At 41.4% G+C, this 21,465-nt stretch overlaps 1 protein-coding gene across 1 annotated transcript in view; it reads left to right on the plus strand.

Annotated features, from left to right (window-relative positions):
• The first annotated feature begins 288 nt into the window (after positions 1-288).
• Positions 289-21,465, plus strand: part of caps (capricious) — a 90,256-nt gene continuing 69,079 nt past the window's right edge. The window contains exon 1 of the mRNA XM_066290882.1: positions 289-584. The gene's annotated coding sequence lies outside the window, so the exon portion shown is untranslated. The remainder of the gene's footprint in view (positions 585-21,465) is intronic.

A 21,465-nucleotide genomic window follows, 5' to 3' on the forward strand; every position in this document is an offset into this window, starting at 1 on the left:
CGCGCTCAAACCAGCCCCGCGAGCGGGTGGCAGACCAAAAATCAATTAGACCCATAAACGCGAAGCGTCCCATTTTTTTTTTCCTAAAGGCCCACACCCAACAAGAGATAACCCCCGAAACGAATCAACCCCTTTTCCATTCCCATTCTCCACTACACAGCTTTTCATATTCTTCCGATATAAAAGCTAATAAATCCTGCGCGATCTACTTGGCGTTTTTGTCGCGCCCCACCGCGATGGCGCCACGATACGCGCGACTCTCAACTGTTTTGAACGCAGACCGAGAGAGAGAAGGTGTCTTGGGTAGAGAAACGTCGGGAATTTAACTCGTCATCCCGTTATTCCCGTTTAGTGCGAGACGAGCGTTCGGACGCAACGTTTCGGAATTCGCCACCGCCATTTTCAGAGATCGACTGGCAACTCTCGTTGGTCTTATGGTTATGTAAAGTCTGCGTAGCCGTGTCAGATGGTTTCGTTTTCCAGAGGTGGATTTTTGTTGTTTGTTGCTTTCTGACATGGATTTACGTAGCTGTTGCTGCTGCTGGTCAAGATGCTGAACAATCTCGCCACGAAACTCCCTGATGGTGAGTTCTCAGCTCTATCAGCATGTTTTTAGCACACTGGGTAGACACGTAATTCTAAGAAATCACAAAGGCGTCGGACACGAATTTATTGTGTCCTTGTACGGAGAGGTCGCAATTACGAACCTGCCTAATAATGAATTCAGTTAACGTAATGATATTATACAGGAACTTGAACTTTGGTATTGTTTTCCTGTTCAGTTACATCTATAAGCGGGTAACATCACCTTGAGAATAATGAGCTTTTAATGAAGGATATTGTTGCCTTAGATAACCTACCTACTTGTTTTCTGTTTCACGCGTATTAAGTGTTGTGCTGCTCATATGGTCACACCCAGAGAGAAAAGTGAAAATTGATGCAGCACAGTATTGTTGTAAATCTTGTAACTGATTACGTCCAACACTTCTAAAACGAACAGAAATTGATTTTACAATAGGAGAAGGAAATGGGCAGTGTTCACTGCTCATCGTAGAAAAGTTGAGGTTTTTGCCTGGAAATTTACTCCTTTTAATTCCAATATCCGGCATTGGAGAGCTGCAACAGTTTGTCTAAAGATTGCCTCTGACGTTTCTGACTTTCAGCAGTTTCGGCATGCTGTAATCCTATAATAGAATTTGCGCTAACTTGTGCCCCATATGACCCTTTCTGCCACTAATGCAGTGCCAGTTTGGAGTTTCATGGAACAATCCAGATCAATTCATCCCAAGCTGGTCGCGTGACCGTGCCTTTACCGATACATTTAGTACATGTAAATTTTCGGAATTAATTTGAACCCCGTCGTACATCTTTTAATAGGATATTTAGTTTCATGCAAAGTTCATTAAGATCAGGTCTTCGAATACTTGAACGCCACTTCCGAGGCTCGGAGTCATTTTGATACCGACTCTCGCTATTTTAGAAGTCTCTATTAAGTGGATTTCCATAAAATATTACTTACAACACAACACTCACGGGTTTCCATTGAACGGTATCCGGTATCCAGAGTCGATATAAAGTTTCAGATCAAATTTTCTGCTCGGTATGGTATGTTCTTTCTTTAAGAGCCTCGTTAAATGAAAATGCTCAACCTTCATTTCCGAAAGCCTTAAGCCTTGAGTGTTAGCGAATGCAAAGAGCGCATCTAAAAAATGTTCCTGAATTTTTGTCAAGTGGGGATAGGATTGGCGGGCATCTACATTTTACAGTTTGTCACATTTCGGTTATCGACGGTACAGATTATCATTAAATTAATCTCCTTGGCCATCTCTCTAAGTCTTCCTAAACGAAGCTCTTTCCAACGTCTACTTCTAATTTCCGAGGTCCGTTTCCATGATTTTGAAACTGATTTCAAATGAAGATTCTTCGAACTAAATTTCCGCAACACTGCAGGGTTGACAATGAGATTCATATCGATAGACTTGTATAAAACGTTATATTCGAACATTCGGTTTTTCCCGGGTACCCGTGAAAGTAGCCGCAAGTGTATAAATTCCTAAACACCATTCGGTTGACCCCGGAACTTTTTAAATTTATTTATGCACCCTTACATCTCTTGCCATTTACGAGATCCCCATTCTAGACATCTTTATCACGCTGTAGTTTGTACTGAAAATATATGAAGAAGCGTTGTTTTGATACGCTGTGATTTGATGAAAATTTGGGCTAAATGTGCGTTTAGATCTTCATCGATCGCTAAATATTTGAATGATGTTTTCATCGAAACATTAGGGTCTCCATCCGATCTTCACGGCTTCCAAGTACAACTACATCTCTCGATTTGAATCTATTATATAGCATTTTTAATACGGAACTGCCATCAAATCTGCTTTACTGCTGAGAACGGTCTGGGAATCTTGTTGATTAAACCAGTACGGCAGAAAGATGGAAACCAACTACTTCTCGTATCACTCCCCCGTCTCCTTTGTAGCGCAAAGCAGTAGCAGCACGAGCGAAGGAGTGAACCTTCCCAATGCACCCAAAGATCGCTCATATGTATAGTGAAAGCAGTAGTGACCCCGAAACAAATCTCTGCTGAACTCCATGGCTAATCTCTTGTTTAGCAGAGGTCATCCACAAACACATATTATGTGTGATAAATCGCCAGCGTTGATCTCCAAGTTTAACCTTTCCGGAAGATTAAAGATCTTCGAACCACCGAATGCCCGAAAGTAAAATCGACTATTTTCCAATATGTTATTTTCAACCAAAAACGTCATTATTCTCCTTTTCAGGAGCTTTTTGACTCTCTTAGATATTGACGGTAATAGAACCACAGACCTGTAGTTTCCAAGAGCTGCATATCGCCTTATACACCCGGATCACAACTGCACGCTTTAGAAATTGAGGAAAGTCATTCTCTGCAAAAGACACATTTATGAATTCAGCCAACGTACAATGTACGTAAATCTCTTGAACATCAGTTGGTGACAAGACAAATGAGTCACTCAAATAATCCCTAAACTGCATTTCCTTGCGTCATCCATCAGAGAAGCTCCAAGCTATTGAGCAATATAAAGCTCATTGAAGCTGCAGAGTGTAGGTAACTTTGCATGGAAATTGATTTCGCCGTTATTGCCTGTAAGATCATCTACGATACTTCAATTTGGCGATAGCAACAGAGTTTTGAAATCGTTACCATAAATGGAACTTCTCGAGTTCCCTTGATCCATCAATTATCCCCGTAAAAACGCTCTTCGGAAGCTTTAAAAAAAAGTGATCAAATTGGGCCACGCCAGATGCCTAATAATCTCAAATCCGAGAAAGCATTAGAGTTTTTGAACCTTAACTGTGAGAGCATGGAAATAAACTCCGACTATTGCGACATGTTCACAGAGTGCAAGGCCCGAGCCGGACGTACTTGTAACAGGACGATCTGGCTACGAAAAAAGAAAGAGACATTTCTTAAGAGCATATATCTGTGATAGAAATATTGGAACTTGGGAATTGGAAAGCTTTAGGTTGTTCTCAACTTTAGGTGCTATTTTTACGTGTTCCACACAAATGTGAGAGTCAGTTGTGGCCCCGGAGGCGTCGAAGATTGTGACCTTATGGAGACGGCATAAGAAAGCCCAATATTATCGGCCCCACACTCGATGTATCAATCCTGTAAGGTACCAAGGAATTTTAGAAGTAAATTTCGTCTTCTCGAATTCGATTCTCGTGGATCGGCGAGCGTCTTTTCATCTTCAACATCTCAAAAATTGATGCGATATCAACTGATTTTTTCAAAAAAGAACAATTTGCGCGAAATCCGTTTTCAGTTTTCGTCGCAGATGGCCCCAACCTGAACTAGCTTGCAACGAACTTTGACGCTTTAAGATCTTCCCTCAAAGGGTTGTGTTTGTGAGATTCTGTTAAACCGTTATATCATAACTTGGGGTTTAACCATTAAGTAAAACTTCAAAAGTTTTGTTCGATTCGTCTTTTTAAGATCGTCTCTATGGAGGGAAAAACCAGGTCGCTTTTAGTATTAGTATTGTTGGCCTTTCTTAAGACAACTTTTTCCAAGTTTCCATTATCTCCAGCCTCCTGAATATAATCTCTTCCGAAACTATTGTCTAGGAGAATCTATAGTCCGCAGGAGGCTATTCACGAAATTTCTGTTTACGTTGGCGAAACAGTATTATTTATTAAACTTTTGAAGAAGAAAATAATAACGACATGATAAACGAGTGTTTTTAATGTTCGACTATTTTTACAGCTTAAAAGCTTAAGCGATATAAATTTGTTTGAAAATGCGCGCTTCTGCCTCAGTAGATTACACAAAATGGACTGAAATATTTCCTGAAAGACGAGCGGAAAATGGTATTTTCTGAGCCATTAAGGTTGAATAATTTAGATAAACGCTCATCTAAATTTTAAGAAATAATGATTATTTTTTCCGTTTGTTCAACCTAGATTTTCTTAGAATCGACTGAAGAATTAAATTAAATATTTAAAAACTACTTCTTGGCATGTAAATCACCATTAGGATCGATGGCTGAAATTGTCTCATTGGAGTAATCGCCGCAGCAATAAATTCTCAATTACAAGGGTAATTCATCTGCATAATGTTTGCTTACATTGCAAATGAAAATTAAAAGCCAATTTAAATAGTACACATAGCAATAAATTTATTTTAACAGTGCCGGACAATGTGCATATTATTACCTTCAGCTGATCAAACATAAACAAATGATGCAATGGTCTTCATGTTGTTCGGAGTGGCCATTTAAATATTTGGAATCCATCGTAAAAAGCCTCATTTCTCATTAATAATGCATTGTGCAACAGGAATTTTGCTTTTTTTTTTCATTTTATTTGTTTCAAAATGTTTTGATTTTTCCGTCCTGTTTTCGCTTTGGCTTTGATAATTAAGTCGTTAATTCGCAGAGTTCCCGCTTGTATCATCAAAGAACCGACAAATCATTCTTTATACTGAACACGATAAAGCGGTGGTTTTGATTGAGATGTTTTGGCTGCGTGCCAGGAAGATGAAACTGCGAAATGTCTTTGAACTGTTATTAACTGGTTATTAAATGGTCCACTGGTAATGGCTTTCACGTTTTGCTCAGCTGTTACTCTAGAGGCTTAAGTAGTACCTGCACACTTTCCCAAGCCACGACAGGGAACTCGAGCCTGTCAGTATGTAAGAGGCGTTTGTTTTGTTCTGAAAGAACTATGAAAATATTCAAATTGTAAAACTCCTGTGTGAAATAAACATGTGGAAGCATGAATTATTCAGCCGCAACGACTTGGAAAATATCGTCTTACCACTCGTAATTCAGAGAATGTCTATGATTTACTGTAATCTAGCAGAGCTGAAGGTTTTGTGATACGACAAAAGTACATATTGGATTATTATCGCTTAAATTGGTATTTTTCGAGTAAACCTATACATTATAGCCGAATTCCTGAACTCCAATGGAGGGTCTATCCGAAGCTTCGCTGCGTTTGCTGACCTCTTTTTTTTTATTTACTTTTAAAGCCGCTTACACGTTTAGTATCCACTTTCAATTACCACGAGGAGAAAACCCCCAAAGCAGTAATTCGGAATAAATTTAAGATATGCAAAAATATGCAATTGATCGCCTTGCTGTGTGCCTCGTCGCTGTTTCCGAACGGCAAAAAAGTGCCCGATGTTGAGCATCGCCTTTTTTTGGCCGACTTCAAAACTCCGCAAAATGCCCTTTTGGCGTCGGTTTCAGAGCAGGAATTCATTCCAAGCCAATTGCGGCATACAATTTTCAAAGCGAGTCCTGCGCAGCAGCGGCTCGGGCTCTCCCTTTCGACGCCCGCAAAAGTGCCACGTAAACGTCCAGTTAACAGCGTATCCGAACAATTATACGTATAATAAGAGCTAATTTAATTTAAATTTCAATTCGGAACAAACTCGACGGATATTTACTCATTTAAAAATCCATTCATCAAATTAGAGGGCCCCAAGTTCGCGTTCACTAGCTTACAGCTTAAAGAGATTTGGTGTAATAAAAACTCGTTTAGGCCTCAGTTCGACCGCTTTCGCAAGAAATGGGGCTGGGAATGGTATTCCGAGCCATCAGGTAGCTGTCGCAAAAATAATTAATTACAATTAGAACCTAATTCCCGCTGACGTGTCACCATCAATGGCAGTATTTTGCAGTTAATTGATTTGGTGCGTAATTGCCCGGAACGTCACAATTATCATAACGCACTGTGCATTATCGTGGGTTAACAGGGTTGAAAAATGATTCTCTCAGAGAGTATCAGTGAAGTTTCTTTTGTATAGTCTGCACGAATACGTTTATATCCCAATGGCTGAATTCAAAGGCACAAAAACTAGTCATCTTTTGAGCAAGCATCATTTTCAAAGTCTAACGTCCTCTACGAATGGGAAATGGGGTATCTTAAAGTCAGATTATACCTATCATGAGAGCGCCGACATGAATTCCAAGATCCACATGTATGATATCAGTTTCTTTGTGAGCAAACTTTCCTTTGTCGGGACCCTGAAATCGTTTTCTTATCTCCGGGAGTTGCATCGAGTTTACTAAAGTGTTTTATAGCTTTATATTCTTGCCGAATCAGAAAACTAATAATGCAGGTCCGACGTTCGACTACAAAGAGTATATTGCACGTACCCAGAGGCTTTTCCTTGTCTCACTAATAGTCTAGTTTCGAATGTCATAAACCGGCGGTAAATATTTCAAGCCCAAACCCACGGGCTTAGAAAGTTAGATAAAAGCAACTCGCCCCGGAGATAGTTTAACAAGTTTTAGATAAATACTTTGTGGAAGATTCAAGCAGTTCATATATCCGCGAACCACCCAGAGACTTGTAATAATACAGTTGGAAACTGTTTTATTAGAATGTTTAACTCTCAAGACTAAAGGAACGTTCCAGCGCTTTACTGCTTTGGATTTTGCTTGACAATTTTGTGCTTGTAATAATTTTGGCTCTGGCAAATGAGGGTAGAATTAGGAGGGATGAGGGGGGGGGGGCAAAAACGACTCGGAGAGATGTTAACAAAAACATTTGTCAGCTGTTCCTCTTTCATCTTCAGCGCCAACGTTGGGTAAAATTAAACGACCCGTGCGACCCTCTTCTTGTGCCCCATCAAAGCTCACCTCCGGCAGTTCGAGGATCGTGCCCAGCCTCGAGTTTGAAGGCCTCTCCGAGTCCCGGCTGAAAATTTTCGGCTCCTCCGACCCCTCTTCCGTCTCCCGTTGAGACCGCACCGTTCTCCTCCAGCCATTTGGAAAGATCGTCTCTTCCACCCACAAAATCCTCTCTACTGCTCAGCTCTAAGCGTTCCAATCGCCTCTAATCGCAGTTCGCAGAGGGCGCCAGCGGTGGCGATGGAACTGCGGAACACCCCAAGCTCGAGCTTCTCGGGGCCTTTAAAGCAAAGGTGGATGACGGAAATTTTGGAGATATGGCGCACCTAAATATTTCGGCATGTCGGGAGATTGCCCTGAAAGCGTCAGAAGAGTGATGAATGCTGACGCGTTTATAATGCCAAGAGATTCGCCCGGACTTGTTGTTGAACGGGGCACGTGCTCTCTGTGAATTCAGTTCTGAATGAACTTGACGTTACTCGATGGATCAGTGTAAAAGCTCTTTGTAGGAGTCACTTGGGGCAGACCGCCTGAATTGTTTTTTCAAACTTCACAACCACACGTGGCCGTTTATTTGGCTCTGACCGTTCGAGTTGAACCCGACCAAGAGATGCCCAAGCGGTTTCGTGTCTGCAGACATTCATCCTCTACCAGTTTTCTCTTCGACAATTCCCACTAAAGAATTGTTTTCCCGAAATATCCGCTGTCAATGGACGCATGGCGAAAGCGCTGCACTGCCCAACGTATCCGCTTCATATCTCCGACCACAGACAGCTTTGGTTCGCTACTTCCAATCTGAGGATTATTATCCAACTTATTAGGAATCTTCTCGCTTAAAAGCTATTTAAAATTACCGACTGATACTTCTCATAGGGCTTAAAGTTTTGATTTATCTTAATTGATTCAAGATAAATGGAAGCCAACATTTCCTCACGCGAGATAAAGTAATTAGTCGATTTTTTATCATCGCCCATTAATCTTCAAGTTTTATTTAGACGAAAATACATAATCTAAACAGCCAGTTTATTATGCCGGGATGGGTTACTTAAGTACCAGTTCGCCTACAAAATATGGCGATGGAAATTTAGGCTTGGGCGAATGCCTTTTGGACACCTCGATAACGTGATAATCGTTTTTATTGTTGGTGATACTCCTCAGTTTTGATTTGCCCCAGATCAACACCTCAATTCCGTCGATTTCCACCAAATTTACCATTGTCAAATATTTGACTTCAATATTTCCCTCAATCAACTGTCGGAATTGAGAAATGGGCAAATACAAATTAATTCAATGTTGCTTTATGCCCGCTCAAATAAATGCCCCGATATAGCATTGGAATTTTTAATCAATTCATTACAATTTGAAGCTTTCCCTGAGGCTTTCCCTCCTCATGCAATATTGCTGTGTTGTTTCAAAGGCTTGAAGCACTCTCCTGCAAAATACTTTTATTGGGCAATTTCAGTGCTAAAATAGAGGTTAATAAAACGTTTCAAATTTATCTAAAAATCACTACTTTCGCTCGTAAAATTCACCTAACGAGAAGGCCCTTGGGTCAGAACACCAACACACCAATTTGCTCATTGTTAATAACGTTCATTTTCCATCGAGATTGCTATAATTCCGCCAAAATGAGAAATATGCAACCCTTGTTAATCTTTAGCGAGCGTGACAGCCATGGGGTAGAATTGTGCATTGTTTGTTGGGACCGAAAGTCGTTCTCGCATAGTTGAGCATATACCAGATACCAGAGAAGAAAATTCTTGCCAGGAGCGTATTAATACGAGTTTGTTAAGCTGGACATATTCGGTAGGGGTAAGGGCTGGCTTTTAGATTTATCATTCGAGTGATAAAGCGAAGGTTAGTCGTTTAAATTTGATCCATTTCGGCCCTCGCACTTGCGGCAAGGGTCAGTATTGTTTTGATTTTTTGAATTATAGAGAAATCCATTCGTTTAAGGCTCCTTTCCCTCGGAAGCGTTACATAAGGAACTTGACGAATATTTAAATTTCACACTTATCATTTACATGTATGACCATGAGAATACCATTTCCTTCGATAATCGAGTTGGATTAATCTTAGATTACTTGCAGATAAAAAAAAACTCTCGCCCACGCAGATTTTAATCATTCGTGCGTCACATTCTCGTCATCAAAGAGCGGTCTTAGAGCTCGCCCTGATCTGCTTCTCTAATCGGCGCTCATCCCCCGTTATCATACTTTTTGCCGCCACTCACGTTTTGAGCGTCGATATCTCGCGAATTGGGGCAGCAATTATTCCATAAATTACCTAGCGCCGATAGCTCCACGAGAACGAACAAACAGGTGGAAAAAGCGAGAGAAGGTCCCTCCCGTTTGCCACTTTTCAAGAAGTCGGCATTTGCACGAGGAAGACCACGTCCCTCTTCGGCCCTAAGCCCGGAGCGTCCTCCTTCACCTTCCCACGCGCACCGTCGTCTACAAACACCTGCAATCCCTCTTTAAATCTGCAGGCGGCCTTCCACCAACGGGAAAAGCCAAATTGCGCAAGCCACCTCGCGTTGGGGAAAATTGAGCAGCGTGCTTTTCCTTGAATTATCGAGGACCGAAAAAGACAGAGAAGGAGAAGGAGGAGATGCAAGGAGCTCCTTCAGTCATCCATAACCGGGGATATTAGTTCAATAAGGCAGGTCGCGTAAGAAGGGGGGCAAAAAGAAGCACGAAATAGAGGAGGGATGGAAGCAGAAGCCGTTTCGGCCACTCCGTTTTTAAAGAATTCAACAAATTATCTTTTCTCATTCCAGGGCGTTGATGTGGGCTTTCAGAGTCACTGAACGAGCACAATATAAATTGCCCGTGATCGATCATTGGAGAAGGCTATAAATTAGAAAAATTGTACCGTATTCATTACAACTTTTACATCCATAAATAACAATCGCCTGTGACAAATAAAATTCATTGATAAAACGTTTAACGAAAGTGGGTCATTATCGACAAATAAATGCAGATTCTCGACGCATTACGCAATGGTCATTATGCAAAGTTGATGGTTCAAGGGAACCAAGTTTACATGGTAAGCCGATAGTGTGTTAAAGCGTGATTTAAAACGTGGCGCAGCAACAGTGTAAATCTGGGCGTAAAAAATAGAAACACAACCAGACGATTATCGAAAGACATTCATGGAGAATGTTGTTGGTTTATAAATATAAATGAGCTATGTTTATTAATTAATCAATAAGCAACTTGAAAAATGCGTTGCTGGAGGTCAACACGAACATTTTACATTAGAACATGTAGTCGGAAAAGGCTTATAAATATTTAACAAAACTGGTCAAAGACCTCGTTTCGCAATATGCCAGGAAAATCAAGCTAACATTTAATGACAGTAGAGATAAACCCCGAATCAATTCATCATCTGTAAAGTTTCATAAGCATCGACTGTTAAGTCAACACGGCTCAACTTGGCATAAAGATGTTAAGTCTCTAATTAGGAAATAAATTACTTAAGTCCCATATTAAACATTTCTCCTGATGAGCGTCATCCTTCATCAACTGTAGGGATGAAGGGGACGGCGCTAAAGAACGTAAGGGTTTTCGGCGCTGATGGCACGTTTGGGAAAGGGAAATGTGCTAAAGGGCGCCGTAAAAAACTATTAAATAGGAATTGGGGAAGTTTTGGTGAACGCCCCGGCTGTTGCTCTACTCCGGCTGGGAAATTTCTAAGAAATTGTCTAAACTATTTTTCATCAAATGAGGAGATTTTAAATTAATCCAAAGTTTTATTTGATCGTACCTCGTTGAACAATGCAGAATTACAATATTTTAAAGCGCAAATAGAACGAACGCGGGTAAAACAATTTTCCAAAACCCCAACTTTAAATAGTTTCCTCGAAGTTTTCCCTTTCCGGCTGTTTAAAAATGAAACATTATTATCCGACGCGGATCTCTCCAGAAAAGAAACTAGGTTGCATCCCAAAGTTTATTTTCTACCAGTTTTTTCACCACAAAATTTCTCTTTGAATATCCGTTCAAAGCGATTGTTTAGACAGACCTGGGGGGTTCTTTGGTTCTTTTCTATTACAAACTCGTTGCCTGTATTTGGAAAAGAGGAATTACGTTCAACCAGAAAAAGGAGGTTTCGAAACCCGAACGAATGTTCGAGTAAATTGCCTTCACTGCGTATTTGACTTGGCTAAAGTTACTTTTGAGATTAAACGTTTAATAGGGTTTCTTCGTATTTGGAGTTTTAAATTCGATATGTAGAACTAAGACAATTCATTCAGGGAAAACGAGGACATTTTTCTTTTAATTTCTGGAAATCACTTAGAAAGAGGTTTACTTCGTATTCCTAATACACGCAGAACGGTCATTACGGTCAGGCCAGTCCAAGTCCCGAACTCTTGAAATTTAACTGAGAAAATTGCAGTTTTAAATGATATGTAGGCAGGTGATCGCGCCCCTTGCGCTCAACCGATGCCTTTGGAACTGGCAAACTGACGTCGAACTAAAAAATCCGGAACCTCATAGATTGTACCACTGGCGTGGCACTGGGAGAACGAGCCGCGCCGTCATCCCCCATCCGAAATTCGCAATCGCTCAGAGACAACGTCACGCTCTCAGCGTAACTGCCATTCAACGCAAAACCCTGATCGCGAGACCATCTGCTTGCAGTTGACCGAGCACCTCCTCCACCATCTCCATCGTCGAGAAAACGTGCCCTAATGACCGCACCGTCGGGAAAAAGATCGTAATCAACAGGCGAGATACTTTCAAGTAGAGAGTAAGTTGAGTCGATTTTTAAGCGGAATTGAGACTTCATTTGGTCGAGAATAGTGATGGGCCCGAGATTAAAACCTGAAGCCACCCACCGCCAGCTCCGACCTGTCCGCCATTTCACCATCGAACGTTACACGTTGCGACATGCCGCTGAAGTAGGATTACGATCAATCCCCTCAAACTCGCGGCCTCCTCGTGAGCAGGTCACGCGAAACGCACTCCAGTCTCTTGCTCGAGCCTCACTGAAGTAGGAATTCGCATGCGCATGGCCCTTAAAAGCACCTGGGATGAATTCAAGAAGCGCATGCTGCGCATCACTGAACAGGTCGTAGCCTTCGAACTGTAAAGCATCTGCGCAATAATCGATTTCGAAAATATTGTGATTATTACAGGGGGGAGCGATAGAGAACTTATGTCACTCCTTACCTCCTCCTCCCCTTGGAAACGGGCAGAACTGAGGTGCGCATCAAAGCCTCAGGCAAGTGAGTCGTCTCCACGCACAGATTAATGATCCTAGTGATGCAGTGAAAAAAATCTCCTCGCAGTCCAGTATAGGCTTTATGCAAATATACAGTGCGTCCAAACTAAGGATAATCCTTGATTTCTTTTATTTTTCCTTGATTTTTTAGCATGAAGAACCAGATCAAAGTGATTGTATATATGTATACGCAGTAAATTATGTATATGCTTAATTCGATAGGAACACTAATCATCTCTTAACGTTGTAGCGTAATTCTCAAAATTCCAGAATGCATGTTTATGTTGCACACATTGTATAACAGCTTACGACGCTCTATATACAGGGTTAGAGCGAGATCATCCCTACTTTGCATGAGATGACGTTCTAGGTAGTGCTGAAAGTTTACGGGATTTTAGTTATTGTGGGTACATTAAAAGCTCGGAAATACGGATGGGAAGCTGACCCTAAAGTGTACGCACTAAGCTAGTTGGGCATACTAGAGCACCAACGACTCATTATTTACCAGCGATCCTTCGCCAGTTTACACTACTCCTTATTAAATCGGGAGGTACCATCCAAGCTGAAATCGTATTTTACACAAAAACATTAATTAGCGAACATAAAATTTAATAATTGTTCCTAAAGAAGTAAATCAACAAAAGAGCAAGATTACAGCAAAGATAATGAAAAGGGGGGGATTATTAAAGTAGAAAGATTTTTAATATAAATGAAGATGGGATTGCTGAGATTAAGCTCAAAAGAGACTGTTACAAATAAATCTTCTCTTTAGACCTACGCTGACCAGATCATCGATCAAAGACAAACTCCTAATCTTAGGTAGATGCTGATGGATAAGGATACAATAGCGGGTCTTGAATCGATTTTAGCGATCCGATTAGAAATAATAAAGTTGATTTCACGAAGGGGAGTTGAAAATCGAATTTGACCACGTACTTAAACTTCTTTTATTTTATTTAATACCACCTTCGAATGTCCTCAAACCTCGACTAAAGTGGCTTATTAGGGCACGATTCTTTGAGAGGCCATCGTCTTCCGTTTACCATCTTTATAAGCCGAAGCGTCGAGAGGGTATACGCAAAGCTTATTTATTAGTTGTATAATTCGCTTAACGAGACATGGGATCCTTTCATTGAATTATTAATGCATATAAATAGCCAGACAAGCAGGTTTAAGCCAAATTTCCCGAATCAATAAAATGCGGCTTAGAGCGAATTTGTAGAACGAAAGGCAATTTAACAATTTAGGTCAGCATGGCAAGAGAGGCATTTCAAGCCAGATCGACCCTTTCCCATGGTTTCAGTAACAAGTATTTAACATATACTGCGTGACATGGAAAAGAGAACGCCCCGTAAAAATGGCTCAATTTAAATCATTTTTTGTATGCGTACTTTTTGACCTACAACAAATAATTCACTAAAAAATTCTACAAATTTAATTGTTAAAAACCAAAAAAAAATTTATTATTTATCGGTCCTCCGCGATGACCCATGCATTTCCGTACTCGTCTCGGCGTGGATCTAATGAGGTGATTGATGTCCCCTTGGGAGATCTCATTCCAAGCTAACTGGACAGCATGACTTAGCGCCGCTAGGGTTTGTGGGGAACGTGGTAAATTATGCAACGTTCTACCTACAATGTCCCATACATGCTCAATCGGTGAGAGGACTGGAGTGCGAGGTGGCCGAGGTAGGAAATTGATTGCATTTTGCTGAAAGAAGTCCATAGTCACTCCGGCCACATCTGGTCGTGCATCGTTTTGCTGCTGGAAAACTGAATTAACCAGAGTTTCCAGATAAAGCACTTAGAGATAAGAACTTCGCGGGATGTATCGTTGGGCTGTCATACTGCCTCTAATGAAAAGTGAAGGTGCTACCACATGCAATAGCACCCCAAGGCATTACAGCCTGACGGACATGCCTCAGTACTGTAAAACGAGGATCTTATCTGCCGCCCGTTCTTCTTGTTACTCTTGCCCGACCATCACGCGTACCCAAACGGAATCTGGATTCGTCACTAAAAACACGATATTATCCCGTTCTAGATTCCAATGTATCAGTTCTCTGCACCACTGCAGTCGATTTGAGGTGAGGAATGACGCAATACGGGGACGGCAGGAAATGAGTCCAGGACTTCGTATATCGCGATAAATGGTCCGAATCCCGATGGGCCTTCCACACTCAGCAGACTGCTGATCCGCCAGCGCCCTCGACGAGACGAGCCTGTCTCCGTAATTCGAAGGCGGCGATCTTGCCGATCTGTAGTTCTTCGAGATCGTCCAGTACCTCTCCTTCTGTCTGTTCGCTCTTCTTGGAACCATGCCTGACAACAATCTCCATAGTGTTTACACTAGGGTTCAAGCTAGTGGCGATTTCCCTAAGCGACCGAGCGGCCTCTCGTAGGCCCGCTACTCGACCTCTCTCAAACTCTCTCAATCGATGAAAATTTCGTTGCATTCTGCGTGTGAGCATATTTGGTTGCTCCAAAGGCACTTTCTAGGCACACGACACACCAATAAATGATATTTCGCAGTCGTATTGTTGATATTTTATTGGATTTTTTACAGTAAAGAAGCCTAAAGTTTCTGATAACTCGTGAATGTATTGATAAGAATGACTGAAAATTTAATCGTTTCTCGCGTTCCCACGCCCAAACAGGAACTCCAAAAATGACTGAAGTAAAACCATTTTTACGGGGCGTTCTCCTTTCTGTGTCACGCACTGAAATACCGAAGCGCGGCAGGAGGCTGGAAAGCAAAACGCAAAAAAAACGGTTGAGGATGAGGACTTGGGGACATCCCGATCCTCAAAATGCGACTTCCCTCCGAGGACGGCCTGAAGCCAGATACTCGAAAATTATCGTATTACAATTCGTTCTTTTTTCCACGAAGTTCAATGTACCCAACCATCAAAAAGGCGAATCCACCTGCCTGAAAGTAAATCGATCAAACACATATTCAAATGCCGGAAAGCCGGAACAAATTCCAAACACGTCCATAGTCTGCTAAGTTTTGGACGTTCCATTTAAATCTGAAGTTGGCGACACGTCAGGATCAACACTTCCTTTATTTATGTGATTCCGGCTGGTGAAAAGTGAGCAGAGTTTGATGAAATTCCCGATGCCAAACTCCACGGAAACTTGTTAGAAACTTAGATTAGTTTTATCACGCCGAGACTCGAGACGAGAGTGCGATCTCGGATTATTTGAATTTTGCGCTTAATCGGCGCATAGTTGTTAAAACAAGACGACGGGAGGACCGTAATATTTTCGCTAATGAGGCAGCCCTTCAAATCCCGTTTTCAAACGGGAAAGGGAGAAAATGAAAATTTCGACTCTAGGGTTGGAATTTATGACGTGCAGCAAAGACACCCAGCATTCCTTTGACGAGCCGGTTTTATGGGTCCTGGGCTTAGGCTGTGAAGGTGTGAATTTAACGCCGTCAGATTATAGAAGTTATTACGTGATATTCCTGGTACCGACGGGATTTTTGTTGTCGGAAGGCGACAAAATCGAGCAGCTGCGCGGAAAAAGTAGCAGCTTCCATAAAATCACTAAAAGGGCCGAAAGTAAACAGTAAAAGGTATATCCAAGTGCTCTTCTCTGAAAAGCGAGCTAGATTCATTTCATTACGGTCCTGAATCCTACATAAAGCATACCGGTAAGTCCCGATAGAGCACATTCGCCATGCACAATGCACAAGTTCCTGCATTCTCCTTTCAAACCGCAATTCAGAATGGATCGTAAAACGGTTCGAAAACGTTTTATATTGTCGGTACGGAGCCATCCCAACTTCGTGCATCTCTCCGTGAGGATATTTCTTCGTTTTGCCATGTTTAGCCCGTGAAAACCGTGACCTTAAGCTGCATTCTTGCATAATAAAAGCGATACTATAATGGATCTTTTTGACCGGTTTGGTACAAGCTCAGATTCAACTGTGTCTCGTGCGGTGTCCGGAAGGGACCGAGATGTGCCGGTGAGGCTGGCTGGTGGGACGGCGTAATTTTGGACATGTTCAATGCCAAAACCGAGAATCAGCCGTCAAGGCCTACATTTTGGTTACAAGATCGGCCAGATGGTCTTTGATCGACGCATCACTTGTCCAGCGCAGGACGCTGCGGTTTCCACTTCAAGACCAAGGGTCCTCGCAGGTCCGAGACAATCTGGACAACGTGGTTGAATTCGCCCTTTTCAAGCAGCCCAGTATTTTTTAAAAATATATCCAAACCCCCGGGGAGGAAATCTGAGAAGAACGCCGTGTGTGTTGGAAAGGTTCAATAAGAATTCCACCCATTTCTTTATGGGGATTCTGGGTGGTTCACGTCGTGCTGCGTTTGCACAGGCTTCAATTAAAGATAGCGAAGAGGTTGATTTGGCCAGATGCGAAAACTTCCAGATACGAATATGTTCCGGCGTTGGAACATCTGAGGGCTCAAAAGTTCCTCTACGCGAATAGAGCAATCTGGCTCAATCTGACGCTGGCCCGTTATGGGTTTGGTGAAGGTCTCGATAGAAAAGATTCGGGATGAGGATTGCAAGGGGGTTGGCAGTGTTCATCTTCACTATCGTCTGACGTGTCACTAGACATGTGAAGGACGTCTGGAGACCATCGGCGTATACACGACGACCCACAACGAATGGAGGGGGTGAATCCCATGACGGTTGTCAATTTTGATGTGGCAACATCTGAGGCCCAGATCAGTCCCTCGTACTGTTTCTTATCTCTCTTTTCAGTGTCCTCAGTATTTTTCGAACATTTTGTTTCGTCCACATTCTCCGGAATGCGATTTTTTCTCTCCTTGAAGGTTAAATCGCTGATCGTTGTATATTTATTTTTTTAATTCACATATTACCGCGCATTGTGTACGTTCTGGTTCCTCCTCTGAACCCCGTTTCCGGCACAGTGCAAACCGGAAGAATTCCGTCATAAAAAAAATGTAATAAGAATACACACAGGACCGACATACAATATTAAAATTTCAGTATTTTTTCCGCTGCATTTTAAAAAAGTTTTTATATCAGACCGAGCGAGCATCCCGACCCATAATAAGGATTTCGCGGGACCAGACTGGAATTTGAATATATCTCACGTATTCCGCTGGATGATGGAAAGTTGAAACGGCATTTATGCGGATTTAATAACGTACTCATGTGGAGTATAGGGCTAGAAGTATGTGAACTGCGCGACGGAAAAAGACAATATTTTCGTCATAAAATATTCGTAAACTGTAAGGATTTATAAACTACTAATGCCTTCGCAAAATAGGAAAACCAACTTTAAAGGGCATATCCCGGAGGAACATGGCTTGCATCGTATTAAACGTCTTTTTCCGGAAGACGCTCGGTGTTCGCTGGTAAATGGCAACAGCGCTGCGTTCATTTGTCAGGAGCAGATGGCAGACAGACCTAGCTACCACGAAGACGCGACGGAGATGGCGACGTATGATTGGTGACAAATCGCGAGAGCCGCATTGCCGAACCTTTTCGGATTTATCAAAAGCAAATGAGGTGTTTTGACAATTTTTGATAAACAGTATAGGTTTCTCGGGTTAATATACGGCAGTGGGGTCCGAATAAATACAATGCAGTCCTGATCTGGAAAAGCAATTATTGAAATGATACAAGCGATTGGCATAATTCAGAGCTTCGTCAGTAGTTAACTTTGTGTATCGTAGAAGCTTAAATTGGTCATATGTATAACGTGGAATTTAAACATTCTGTGACATCTTGAAATAAACATACATATATCATTCCGAGACAGAACAATAATTCCGATCTGACGCATAGATTATCCGTTTCACGATATTCACTGATGTCAAGTCCGGTGGGAGCCGAAGAAATGATATTTCAAAATTAAATGAAACTTTTCAATTTCATGAATGTTTGATGTACCTTGAGGTGATCTGAGGCGATGTTACACATTTGGCGGCTGCGAATAACGGCGTGTTAACATTTCCCCACCTAAAGGTGTTAAAAGGTTCATCGTTCTATAATCTGTGAGTCCGTCTGCCGATAAAAGTATATAGGACAAAAGCTACGTCATCGTCACAAAGCCAGTTCAATGAATGTACTATGGTATTGACTTTTCGTTATTTATGCATTGAACTGAATAATCCAGGGGACATTTCCCTGCATATGCCCATAACGCAGGAGAATACTTACCGGAAATTTTATTATTTTTGAGCCAATGTAATGGAATGATTTCTGTTATTATGTTATTATTTCAATAAGTGAGTGTATAAAATTATATTAATATGCCGCGTTTCGAATAGTTACCCACAATTACTAAATTCGTGCAGTTTATAAAACCTTAACGAATGTCCGTTCCTCGCTCATTGTAGCAAATAGGCTAAAATAATTTAACTGCGGCCCTTATTTAGTAGATGGCATTATGCTAATTGTAGGTAATTGGTATGGACATCCACTTTCATTTAGTTTAGTATGTTGGACGCGGCCCCAACCGCCGATATTCGTCAATACTTTTGTCTCTTACTGTTCTTTTTCTATTCTGATTATCCGTCCTCCTCGCTCCTGCATTTGTGCCTTCATTCGCTTAGATGCTTCCGTATTCCGTTTTTCTCTAACCCTCTTCGGTATTGATATCAATTTTCCTTTCGCGACTCAGCTTTCTTTCCTCCGTGCCAAACGTGGTTTTGTCACTGCGTTTCATTGAGCTTTCGACTTTTCCCGATTGTTTTGTAAGTTGCGTTTCTCGTCGTAATCACTTTATCCCCTCGCGTTATATTCTTTCTGTGATCTACTTGTTACGATTCTCGTCGTTCCTGCCTTTACATTTACTTCACCCATTTACGCGTGTTACGAAATTCCCTGTCTATTTTCTCACCCGTAAGTCGAAGTCACTCCTTTCTCCCCCCCTCCCTGACCAACCGCGGTCCTTCGCACGTTCATTTCTTCATGGGCTCAGTGATTTTTTTACTGCCATTTTCTTCTTCGGCAACTCGACTATTTCTTTGAATTAGAGGCATCTTCTGTCGTTAAATTTTGGTTTTGTTTCAGTTTTTGGTTGGGTGGAAACACACGAAATTTCCCGAATAACGGGGATCAGTGCGGTAAATGTGCATGTGCACCACAAGCGCTTCATTAATCATCTGAAGGGCCTACTTATGCGCATACTAATATCTCTTTCAGTTTCTCTGATACGTTGTCACTCCTCTATCTATTTTTGCTATTTTGCGTGCTTCTAATACACCGATGGCTCAAACTGCGTTTTCAAGTTTCTAAACGTAGGAGGTTCCCAGGATCAAAATGGAATCCACACAAACGACATCAGCAGGAAACAAATTCCCAAGAGATTCGATATGTTCGTGGGGGCGGTACCACATAAGTACCTTCTTTTTCGAATTGCCATTGTTGAGAATTTTACAAGCTTGCTCATTTAATGCGATCGAACATGCGGCAAACGGTTAAAAATCACAGCGCAAATCACGCGTAATGAATACCAAATTTGCAGAACAAATGTAGGCCAATTAAATGTTAATTCGCATGTCATTAACAGCAATAAGGCCTTATAGTTGTCGAATATTGGGAACGACAACCTAATGCAAATAGAACTGTATGCTAAAATTATGTGATGATAATTTGTTGCTACTTTCCATATGGAATTGTCATTAGCACCGTGGATTATGCACTTTTTGCGGAAGTTGCATAATCGAAATTTTCATGTAATTTTGTAATTTAACTCAATGAACATCGATTTGGAAGGCCGCTGGTGTGAGGCCCTCGGTTTTGGTCGTATGTTTCCCTGAATTGTTGTATTACGAAGTCAAAGAATTGTCCAACAAGGCGGATCAACACACACACACACTCACACACACACACACATACACACACACAGAGAGTTTTAAATAAACATTCACTGTTGTATGTCGAAGAGATCAATGGTGGACCGAGAATTGTAAATTTAAAATTTATATTTATTTAGTTTATGTTAAGCCCTCAAACACATTAATTTTACATCGGGCACATATATATATATATACTATTTACAAAATCTTTTAAGCCAAAGTCAATATTTTGTTTGGATGCAAGACGTCGATACCTACACAAGAGAAGAGCTGCTGACATAAACGGCATATACGAAGACCTTCGTGGGTACGATGGCCGGGCCTTAACGATACTAAACACGGGCATGTCAATATTAGAATAATGTTTAGATACAGAGTGTTATTTTTGACGTTAAACACGACCAGGTAGAAAGCCAAAGAGTTGTGGATAATTGCTTAAACGTCCATGAAAACGTGTTACACGTTTGGTGTAAATTGGTTTCACGCTTTATGTTGAGCCAACATCTATGTCTTCTTGGCTCATAAGCTAATTACATGGAATCGTCTGTATTTTGTGACACAATTAAAGCGAAATAGACAGAGATATAATGATGCTCGCCAAAATGCTACTACATCCAAATTGAGAGGAGATGAGCAGATCTTTAGCAACACACGTTCTCCTGAATATAGGTCAGGCCAACAGACAAATGAAAAATACCAGAGAGAAAGATTGCTTTGTATGGGAGCCTTGGGATTTTCAATTTGTTCCCATCGAACCATTCACTTTTCTGTTTTGTCTCTTTTTATATTTAACAGGTATTTTAAGGAACTTATTCGAGATGAAAATTTTATTCCATTCATCAATGACTTAAATACGTAAATCAGAAATTGACTTCTGCTTCTGTGATATTAGGGCTCGTTTCCTGACAAGGCAGGTTTTCTTGCAATGTTGGTTCACTAAGGCGCAATGTTTGCAGATTACACAGTCGAAATGTGGGTTAAAACAATATGCCAAGGTAAAACAATGTGAGAGAGTAAATATATAGAGAATTTAGGTGGATGTGCAGTGGGTCAGTTGTTGTCAACGAGACGGAACTTTGTTTCCTTGAAGGACCGAAATAATGGCCTTTATTAGAAACGATATTAGACGGACATACGTATCCGCATTTGGATCACATCGATACCAAATACAAAAACGATAGGAAATGAAGGCTAATGACGGTTCCGCCAGCGAAGAGAAACGATGACGAAATCGGTGGACGAAGAACGCAGAGCGTAAAGGGTGACCAGAAACGGGGAGAACTGAGTGAGGCCGTCGA

Source organism: Euwallacea fornicatus, chromosome 16, assembly GCF_040115645.1.
Source record: "Euwallacea fornicatus isolate EFF26 chromosome 16, ASM4011564v1, whole genome shotgun sequence".
In the NCBI taxonomy this organism is placed as follows: Eukaryota; Metazoa; Arthropoda; class Insecta; order Coleoptera; family Curculionidae; genus Euwallacea; species Euwallacea fornicatus.